Consider the following 9,126-nt stretch of genomic DNA (forward strand, 5'->3'; position numbering starts at 1 on the left):
TGACTCTGGATACATATGTTACACATATTTCTGACAAACAACTTAATGCTAATGCTGTAAATGCCATGTTGAAGGATGTTTTACTAACTATTCTGTGAGGAAAATTAAATCTATTCATTCACTGTTTATCATAACAATTAATTCATGTTTATAATTTAATGTTTCCCCCAAAATTGAGCATTTTCTTTTCACAATAAAATCCAAGATGTCGCCAGGCATAGTGGCACATCCCTTTAATTGCAGCACTCAGGAGGCAGAGGCAGGCAGATCCCTCTGAGTTCAAAGCCAGTCTGGTCTATAAAGTAAGTTCCAGAACAGCCAGGGATCTGTTAGAGAGAAACTATGTCTCAAAAAACCAGGAAAAAAAAAAAGTCCAAGGAGTGGGGGACTGGAGAGATGGTTCAGTGGTTCAGAGCACTAACTACTCTTCCAGAGGACCTGGGTTCAATTCCCAGCACCCACATGGCAGCTCACAACTGTCTGTAACTCTAGTTCCAGGGGACCCAACACCCTCACATAGATATGCAGACAACCCAACAATACACATAAAATAAAAATAAATTTTTAAAATGTTCTACTGAAGGAATATTTCTTAATTCTAGTGCTGTCACTCTAAATAAGCCCTTTCCTGATCAGTCAGAGTGGTCAAACAACGTGGCAGAGCTCTCCATGGCTGTCAATCGGTTAGAAGGCATGGAATATGGCACTGTTGGCAACCAGCAGGATCTTGGCACTCATACAGGTTAAGTTTTTGCACTTTTTAAAAAGAACACAGCTATTCCAAGAATCTCAATATTTTCTTTTTTTAAGAATGTAATTGCTGGGGCCAGAGAGATGGCTCAGTTAAAAGCACTTGCTGCTCTTGCAGAGGACCCCAATTTGGTTCACAGCATATCTAGAGACTCACAGCTGCCTGTAACTTGAAGGACACAGTAATTCAGGCTTGGTCTTTGCCACCAGCAAGCCTGACCATAATCACCTGCCCTTATGGAAGAGGCATGCTGATAGAGCTACCACCGCTGATGAACTCGGAGCTCTGAGTTTTGAGTGGGAATTTCTGTGGCAGCCGACTACAAGAAGCAAAGTTCTCACTTAACAGCATCACCATAGTGCACAATGCACCCAGTGCACAATTATTTCGAGACCTTTGTCAGGGTCTAATGTTAATGGGGTACACTACTGACTTCATTCGTACTTAGTTACATATATCAATCTAAGAGGATGGAGTTTTAGGATTATCTTTTGGAGTGGAATATATGTATCAGGTTTTTCTTTAAATGTTTGATCTCCATGAGCACTGAACTTAGCTCCATTACACTTTCTGGTGTTCCTTTTCTCCTCAAACTGTATGTTTTGTACTTCTGTGTCCAGCTTCCTCCTTTTCATTATAGATCTGCTTAAGAGTGATTACTAATAAGCAAAGGACATGTCAATACCAGGCTGTCTTGAAATCTCTTCTGCTAAAGCCATTGATCTAAAATTCTTCAATTAAGCCTCAGGCATTTTATTAGGACAGAGGCAAAAAACAGCTATACTCTTTGCCAAAATATCACAAGAATGGTCTCTAGGCAACTTAACTAATATTCTTTCTCTTTGAAACCCCTTGAGCTGGGCCGTCATGATCTACATTGCTCTCAGCACCAATGTGTTCCATACTCCTACTAGTATGGCCCATTAAACCCCACTTAAAGTGTTCAACTGCTGTCCTAATCCACAATCCTAAGGTCCACATTCCACCAACAAGCAGTATGGTCAGGACTGTCACAGCAATACCCCACTCCTGGTACCAATTTCTGTCTTAGTGCTTGTTCCATTGCTGTGAAGAGATACTATGACCAAGGCAACTATTGTAAGAGAAAAAGCATTTAATTGGGACTTGCTTACGGTTTCAGAGGTTTAGTTCATTATCATCATGGTAGGCAGCATGACGGCATGCAGGCAGACATGGTGCTGGAGCAATAGCTGAGAGCTAGATCTTCCTGATCCATAAGAAAAGAGTCAGTCTCTGGGTTTGGCATAGGTTTCTGAAACCTCAAAGCCTACCCTCAGTGACATACTTCCTCCAGAGCCACACTGTCTAATCCTAATCCTTTCAAATAATGCCACTCCCTGGTGATTAAGCATTCAAATATATGAGCTTATGTGGACCAAAGAATTCACACCACCACAAGAAGTCTCAGGAGTACTTCAGCATAATCCCAGCAAGCACAGACAGCCAGTGACTGAGCAGACAGAAACATGTGCTATTCCAACTATAAAACCATGACCTGCAATAGGCATTGTTTAACTTATCCCTGGCTTATGAAGATATATATAACTTGACAATACAGTTTGACTTAATGTCTTCTGTCATTTCTTTTTCTTTTTCTTTTTTCTTTTTTTTTCATTTTTCAAGATAGGGTTTCTCTGTGTAGCCCTGGCTGTCCTGGAACTCATTCTATAGACCATGCTGGCCTTGAACTCAGAGATCTGCCTGCCTCTGCCTCCTAAAGGCTAGGACTAAATTAAAGGCATGCTCCACTCTTCTGACATTTCTTAGAAAAAAGAATACCAAGCTGGAGAACAAAACCAGGATGGTAAGATACAGAAACTTCTGAGTGTTAAATTCCCTGAAATTCCTCTAGAATGCTCCTACTACTGACTGAACAAAATTCAGACTATCACTCACAGAGAAATGCACTGGACCCTCAGCCACAAGTGAAAGCCTTCTAAAACTAAAAGCCACCACAGGGCTAGCATCTAGCACAGTGGTGGAGCATGAAGCCCTGGGTTTGATCTCTGGCACAGAAAAAAAAGGACAGAGAGAAATTATATATTCATGTATTACAAAACAATTCATTACATTACAGACACATTACAAAAGTTCCCACATACATCTCTTTGAACTCAAACACCTCTTCTCCAAGAGTCTCCAAGTTATCCTGCTTAAGGAATTCCCCTATCAGACTTAAAGTATCCCATATCTCTCTCATAGCACTTCCATACCTGTATTTACATTGATCTATCCAATCTGTCCCTAGAGAATATATATTCCAGAGGAAAAATAGTATGTTTTCATTTAGGACTACACATACAATAATAAATGTGCACTTGCACACTCATGTACATACATATCTGCATGTACATGTACACACATACACACTGCAAGACAAGTGTGCATGTGCACACATGCACATTTTTTTTTCAAAAAGAAGAGTAAGAAATATATCTAGACTGGAGATATAGCTTAGCATTTGTACAAGGCACTGGGTTCAATCACTGACTAAGCACCACAAAAAGTAAGTAAATAATTTAATTAAATTAACATGTGTTTCTGAGAGGAAGAGGAAAAACCTAACTTTTCAAAACATAAGTACAGATATGCCTCAGCCATATTAAAATCCTCACTAGGAATACTTACATTATCAGAAGACATTCCTATTTCAAAATAATTCCCTCTAATTTATTTAGGGATACATAAATTTCTAGACTAAAATTAATTTAAGAAACATCAAAGAGAAGAGACTGGGAAATATTTCTGTAAATACTGCATCCTTAATCAACAGGAAAACAGAAATCATGTGCATAGACCTGCTTCAGAAGATATCAAGGATCACTTTAAGCCTTTACTGGTTGTCTTATCTACAAGCCACCACTCAACATTTGAGGAATTACCAGGACTATGAGCAAGGTCATGCAGGTGCCCTTTTCGATGTCATTTGCAAAGATACTATGAAAATGAACAGTGCAGGTGGTTCAGAATCTCCTTTCAGAATAATTTAGCATAAAAGACACCAGTTTATATGTAAACTATGTTTTATCTGTAATTATAAGATACATGTGAGGTATCAAGAAACAAAGAGGGACCAAGAAAGAGTATCTAACCTAGGCACACAGCACTCTCCAGTGTGCCCTTACTACAGATGAGGGGCTGCACCTCAATCCAGTGTGCCCTTAGTACAGATGAGAGGCTGCACCTCAAAACAGTAAAACTCCAGAAATAATATCCCTGATCCCAATTCTTGAAAAGTGTATTTCTTCCTAAACTAACTATCTTTTGTTCTCTGGTTTTACAAATGTACTTTTTTGCCTGTTACACTCTGCTCAAGCACCAACCACTAAATTCCATCTCTTATCTCAGATTTCAGCTTTGGCTATCATCCCAAAGAAGATAATTAAAAATGAAATTAATATTTAAAAATAAATTAAATCATTCACTTCATAATTATTATTTACTAGCTACATAGTTTATCAAACTAAAGAATAACATGAATTAACTCAATATTTATTAAGGCATTATTAGGTGCTGGGAACATAAATGTGAAGGGGGTATGGAGGCACAACCTTTAATCCCAGAACTCAGGAGGCAGAGGCAGGCAGATTTCTGAGTTCATGGCCAACCTGGTCTACAGAGCAAGTTCCAGGACAGTCAGGGATACAGAGAGAACTCTCGGGGGGGGGGGGGGGGGGGACAGGGAGGGAGATTTAAAAAAAAAAAAAAAAAAAAAAAAACCTTGTCTTCTTGTGACTTACATTCCAGTGGTGGGAAGCACACAAAATGTAGTTAGTAACATGTCTGCTAGGCACCACCTGGCAGAATATGGTACAAGGCTTATATTCCCAGCAGGACCGCCCACAAATTCAAAGTTGGTCAGATCTACATAGCGAGTTCCAGGCCAGCCAGGGCTACACAACAAAACAAGACCCTGTATCAAAAAAATCCAAAATTGCTATAAAGGGGGAAAAAATCAGATTGTGGGGGAGGTGAGACAGAGATGGGTTAATGGAAAGTATAAAGATAGATACTGTTTCCAATAAGATGACTGGGCTGGGCCTCACTGAGAAGGACCAAATGAGCCAAAATTGTAAGGAAACAAAGGGAAAACATTATAAGGCAATACAAAGATCCTAAGGGGGAGGGAGCGCACTCAAGGAATGCAGTGTTACCTGGGAATAAAGTGAACAGGAAAGAAGGTACGGATTGGGGTCAAAGAGGGAAGAAAGGCAGACCAGCCATTGTGGCAATAAGAGATTCAGTTTCTACTGTGGGTCAAATATGGACTGACTTAGAGAGCTGAGGAGGTGCAATAGCTGATTTATATCGCTGAGAATTATTCTGGTGCCAGGCATAGTGGCCCACACCTTTGATCCCAGCACTCAGGAGGCAGAAGCAGGTGGACCTCTTTGCATGCAAGGCCAGCCTGGTCCACATAACAAATTCCAGACCAGCTAGAGTTCTTTCTGTCTACACAGTGAGACCCTGTCTCAAAAAACAAACAAACAAACACAACAAAAGACTCTGGCTAGTGTGTTAAGAGTTGAAGTAAGCTAAGTGAGAGGAACTGGCAACTACCACCAGGGTGACAGTACTGGTGTGGTGAGAAGCAGACAGAGATACAACAGAATCCCTGATGGAGAGATATGAGCTGTGTGAGAACAGGAGTCAATAATGACTCCAAGGTGTCAGCCTGAGCAACTGGAAGAATGGGGTTTGTCATCAACTGACTTGGGAAAGGCTGATAAGCAGTCTAAACAAAGATCAGGACTTTAATGGTGCACGTATCAATGTATGAATAAAATGTTGCTTAGATTCAAGACTTCAATATCATATGAAGTCATATTGACATAAATTAGTACTCAAGGGTTCGGCTCTTTCCTCATCTTGACCAACACAGAAACCACTCTCTGACACCCTCCCCAGACAGACACACAGAGTTTATGCTCAGACTTCTAAATTACTGGAAATAGCAGCTCCTTCACTCTTTGCTCCAACATCTCTTACTGCTTCAACCCAAGATAAAAGGCAAGCAAAACAATTCCAATTTCCCCAAAGCTTGCAGGCAAAGTAAACTCTTAACAACATCATCCCATGCAAACCACTGTTCCATAATGAACCACAACTTACCATCACAAACATACACATATAAAACAAGTTTCATAAGCATAAAGCCAGTGAGCCACATCCCAAGAACAACTTTTAACAGCTGGGTTCTCATTTTCGTAAGTGATTTGATGCCTGCTGATATGGGAGTGTGGCTGAATGCCTTTTCCATAGCCCTTGCATTTACAGACTTTCTTGATTCATCTTTGAAGAGAAAGTCAGCATGTCTCTCGGCCTTACTGGGTTTTTTATGTCATTTGATTTTCAACTTCAGCTGAAGGTTTCACATAGACTTGAGTTCAGATGTTACATAAGGTATATGTCAAGTAGAATTGCTTTTGGTTTTCTTGATAGGTAACTGTGCTGTGGGATGTATGGCAAATGTGTTGCTTATTAATCAATAAAACACTGATTGGCCGTTGGCTAGGCAGGAAGTATAGGCGGGGCAAGGAGGAGAATAAAGCTGGGAAGTGGAAGGCTGAGTCAGAGAGACACTGCCAGCCGCCACGATGAGAAACAGCTTGTGAAGATGCCGGTAAGCCACGAGCCATGTGGCAAGGCATAGATTAAAGGAAATGGATTAATTTAAGCTATAAGAACAGTTAGCAAGAAGCCTGCCACGGCCATACAGTTTGAAAGCAACATAAGTCTCTGTGTTTACTTGGTCGGGTCTGAGAGGCTGTGGGACTGGCAGGTGAAAGAGATTTGCCCTGACTGTGGGCCAGGCAGGAAAACTCCAGCTACACTGTGCTGTCAGGCTAGCCTTTAACCATCTCAGAAAACATGTATCACCAAGGATTGGGAATGGGTTGGGAATGAAAGCATGTGTTACTTACTATACCTTGCTAACACATTAGCTGCATACAGTGTCTCACATGTAGTTTATGCTTCCAATGCAGAGCAAAGCCTGACTTCTACTTCAAGGTTTTCTATGCAACTCATTTTCACAGACTCCTTTTAACTGTAGTTTACAGATGTGAAATGATGGTTCATTCTGTGACAAAACTTTCCTGTATCCTACACATTCAGGGTTACTCACCCTACATGTATATTCAGATGTCAAATGAGGTTTAACAAAGCTTTCCTACATTCCTTAAACACAGACATTTTCCACATGTATGAATTCTCTTATGAAAAGCAGCATTACAATACCATTTTTTCCCAAAATTCTTTGTAGGCATCTTGGGGCAGGAGAGATGGCTCAAAGGTTAAAGAAGCATATTGTTCTTGCTGAAGATCCTAACACCCACATCAGATGGTTCACAAACACCTGTAATTATTCCAGCTCCAGAAGATATGACGGCTTCTTCTGTCTCCTCAACAGGCACCTACAGTCACGCACACAGACACACACACGAGAGAGAGAGAGAGAGAGAGAGAGAGAGAGAGAGAGAGAGGGAGGGGGGGGAGGGAGGGAGGGGGAGAGAGGGGGGGGGGAAATAAATGTTAAAAAAGAAAAATGGCCAGATGTGGTTGCCCACGCCTTTAATCCCAGTACTCAGAAAGCAGAGTGATCTCTGTGAGCTTGAAGCCAGCTAGATCTACACAATGAGCTCCATGCAGCCAGGGCCACATAGTGAGACCCTGTCTCAAAAACAAAACAAAACCTTCCCACATTTCTAATAGGAATCCCAGGTTAGGTAGCAAGTTTGGGAACCAAGAAGTTCAATCTGGTTAACTAGAAGCAAGCCACGTGCAAATACACACCCGAGTTCATTTTCTAGTTAGTCAGGATGAAGCTTTAAAAATCTCTCACCCTCTGGTTCTAACATAAATAGTAGCTACCAAGGATCACAAGGGACAAACACCCACCACCACTGCCTAGGTAATAAAGCCAGCTATATGATTACTTCAGAACTTGTAGGCTGCAGCTATGATTGCTGGCAGAAAAGTCAAAACAGAAAGCAAGTACCCACAGCTCCTCTACAGTTTCAGAAATCCAATTCTTTACAGGAACATCTAAAAGGAAAGGTCATTCAAACTGTTTTCCTAGAGAAAGGCTGGGGGAAAAAAAAATCACCATTTCCCCCAACTATGACTCCCAATTTCAAAAACATCAAAATGAGCTGGAGAGATGGCTCAGCAGTTGCTGCTCATGCAGAGGACCCAGGTTCAATCCCCAGCACCCACACAGCAGTTCACAACCAATACACATAAAAATTAAATTTAAAAAGGACATCCAAAGTTCTGAAAAGCTCTCAAAGGTGGGTGAGGTCTTGACAAAAGAGGTCTTGACACTTTTCAAAGCATTATCTTGCTCATTCTCTTTGTGCCCCCAGATGTCACTCCTTTGAATTGCCCACATCCAGACTTCTGTTTCCCAGTTTTTAATCACTCTTTAAGCTTCAGCTGCTTCTCTGAGTCCTTTAATTAAGCAGAGCCTGATGATCCTGCAAGATTCCTCGCCTTGCCACCAGAAGTAGACTGTGCTTGTACAGGCTTGCAGGCACAAGGCCAGAAACAGCGCTGGCCAGTCTATGTCAGTGCTTTCTTTTGAATTAAACAAAATCACTGCTGCTCTTCATGATCTCCGAAGCACAGGAAGCTAGCTGATGTCTACCACATCCACTCCAATGTCTGCTATTCTGTCCTCCAGCACCTCATGTGCACCTTAGAGTACAAGTACCCCACTTACTAGAAAAAAAGAAAACAAAAACAAAGCAAAACAAACAATTCTGGCTAGCTTTTCTGTTCTGGCCATCATTTAATCTACACTGAACTCTGAAGAGTGGAAACAGTCAATGAATTAGCTGGACTCTCACCTAAGAGAAGAGGAAGATGTAAACATGGGGCGATAACAGCCAGCTTTGAACTTCTGTACTGTCCCTTCTTCCTAGGAGCACAAACCAGGATAACTAGACCTCAAGTTATGCTGCCTACCACCTAAGAAAAAAGGCAGCCGCCCCCGCCCCAGTACTTTAGGAAGAACAAAACCCCTGTGAACACACATACACTCAGAGAGCAAAGTTGAATTTTCAGTGTAAGCCTCCTCCTGAAGCATGTTCTGAGAAGGTGCAAAGGACACTTGATGTTTGTGGCTGTTACTGTTTTCATTATGTTTAGTGTAACAAAGCAGCACTTAGGAAATCAGAAGGAGAAGCTCCAGTTAAAAAGCTCACAAGAGACCAAAATATCTCCATAAAATGCCAAACTAGAAAACACAGACACATACAGGCAAAAACTGTGGTCACCAAGGATTCAGAACAAAATCTATTTACAAAACTCACAGTAACAATAATAACTAGTGAAGTAAAATTATAGGATCA

General features: G+C 41.2%; 1 protein-coding gene across 2 annotated transcripts in view; it reads right to left on the reverse strand.

Annotated features, from left to right (window-relative positions):
- Positions 1–9,126, reverse strand: part of Smad5 (SMAD family member 5) — a 36,697-nt gene that overhangs the window by 25,509 nt on the left and 2,062 nt on the right. The window contains exon 1 of one of the 2 annotated variants that reach the window (XM_059262827.1): positions 7,013–7,184. The exons of the other annotated variant lie outside the window; for it this stretch is intronic. The gene's annotated coding sequence lies outside the window, so the exon portion shown is untranslated. Of the gene's footprint in view, positions 1–7,012; positions 7,185–9,126 lie in introns of those variants that run through there. 2 annotated transcript variants of the gene reach the window in all.

This window comes from Peromyscus eremicus, chromosome 5 (genome assembly GCF_949786415.1).
Source record: "Peromyscus eremicus chromosome 5, PerEre_H2_v1, whole genome shotgun sequence".
NCBI classification, from domain to species: domain Eukaryota; kingdom Metazoa; phylum Chordata; class Mammalia; order Rodentia; family Cricetidae; genus Peromyscus; species Peromyscus eremicus.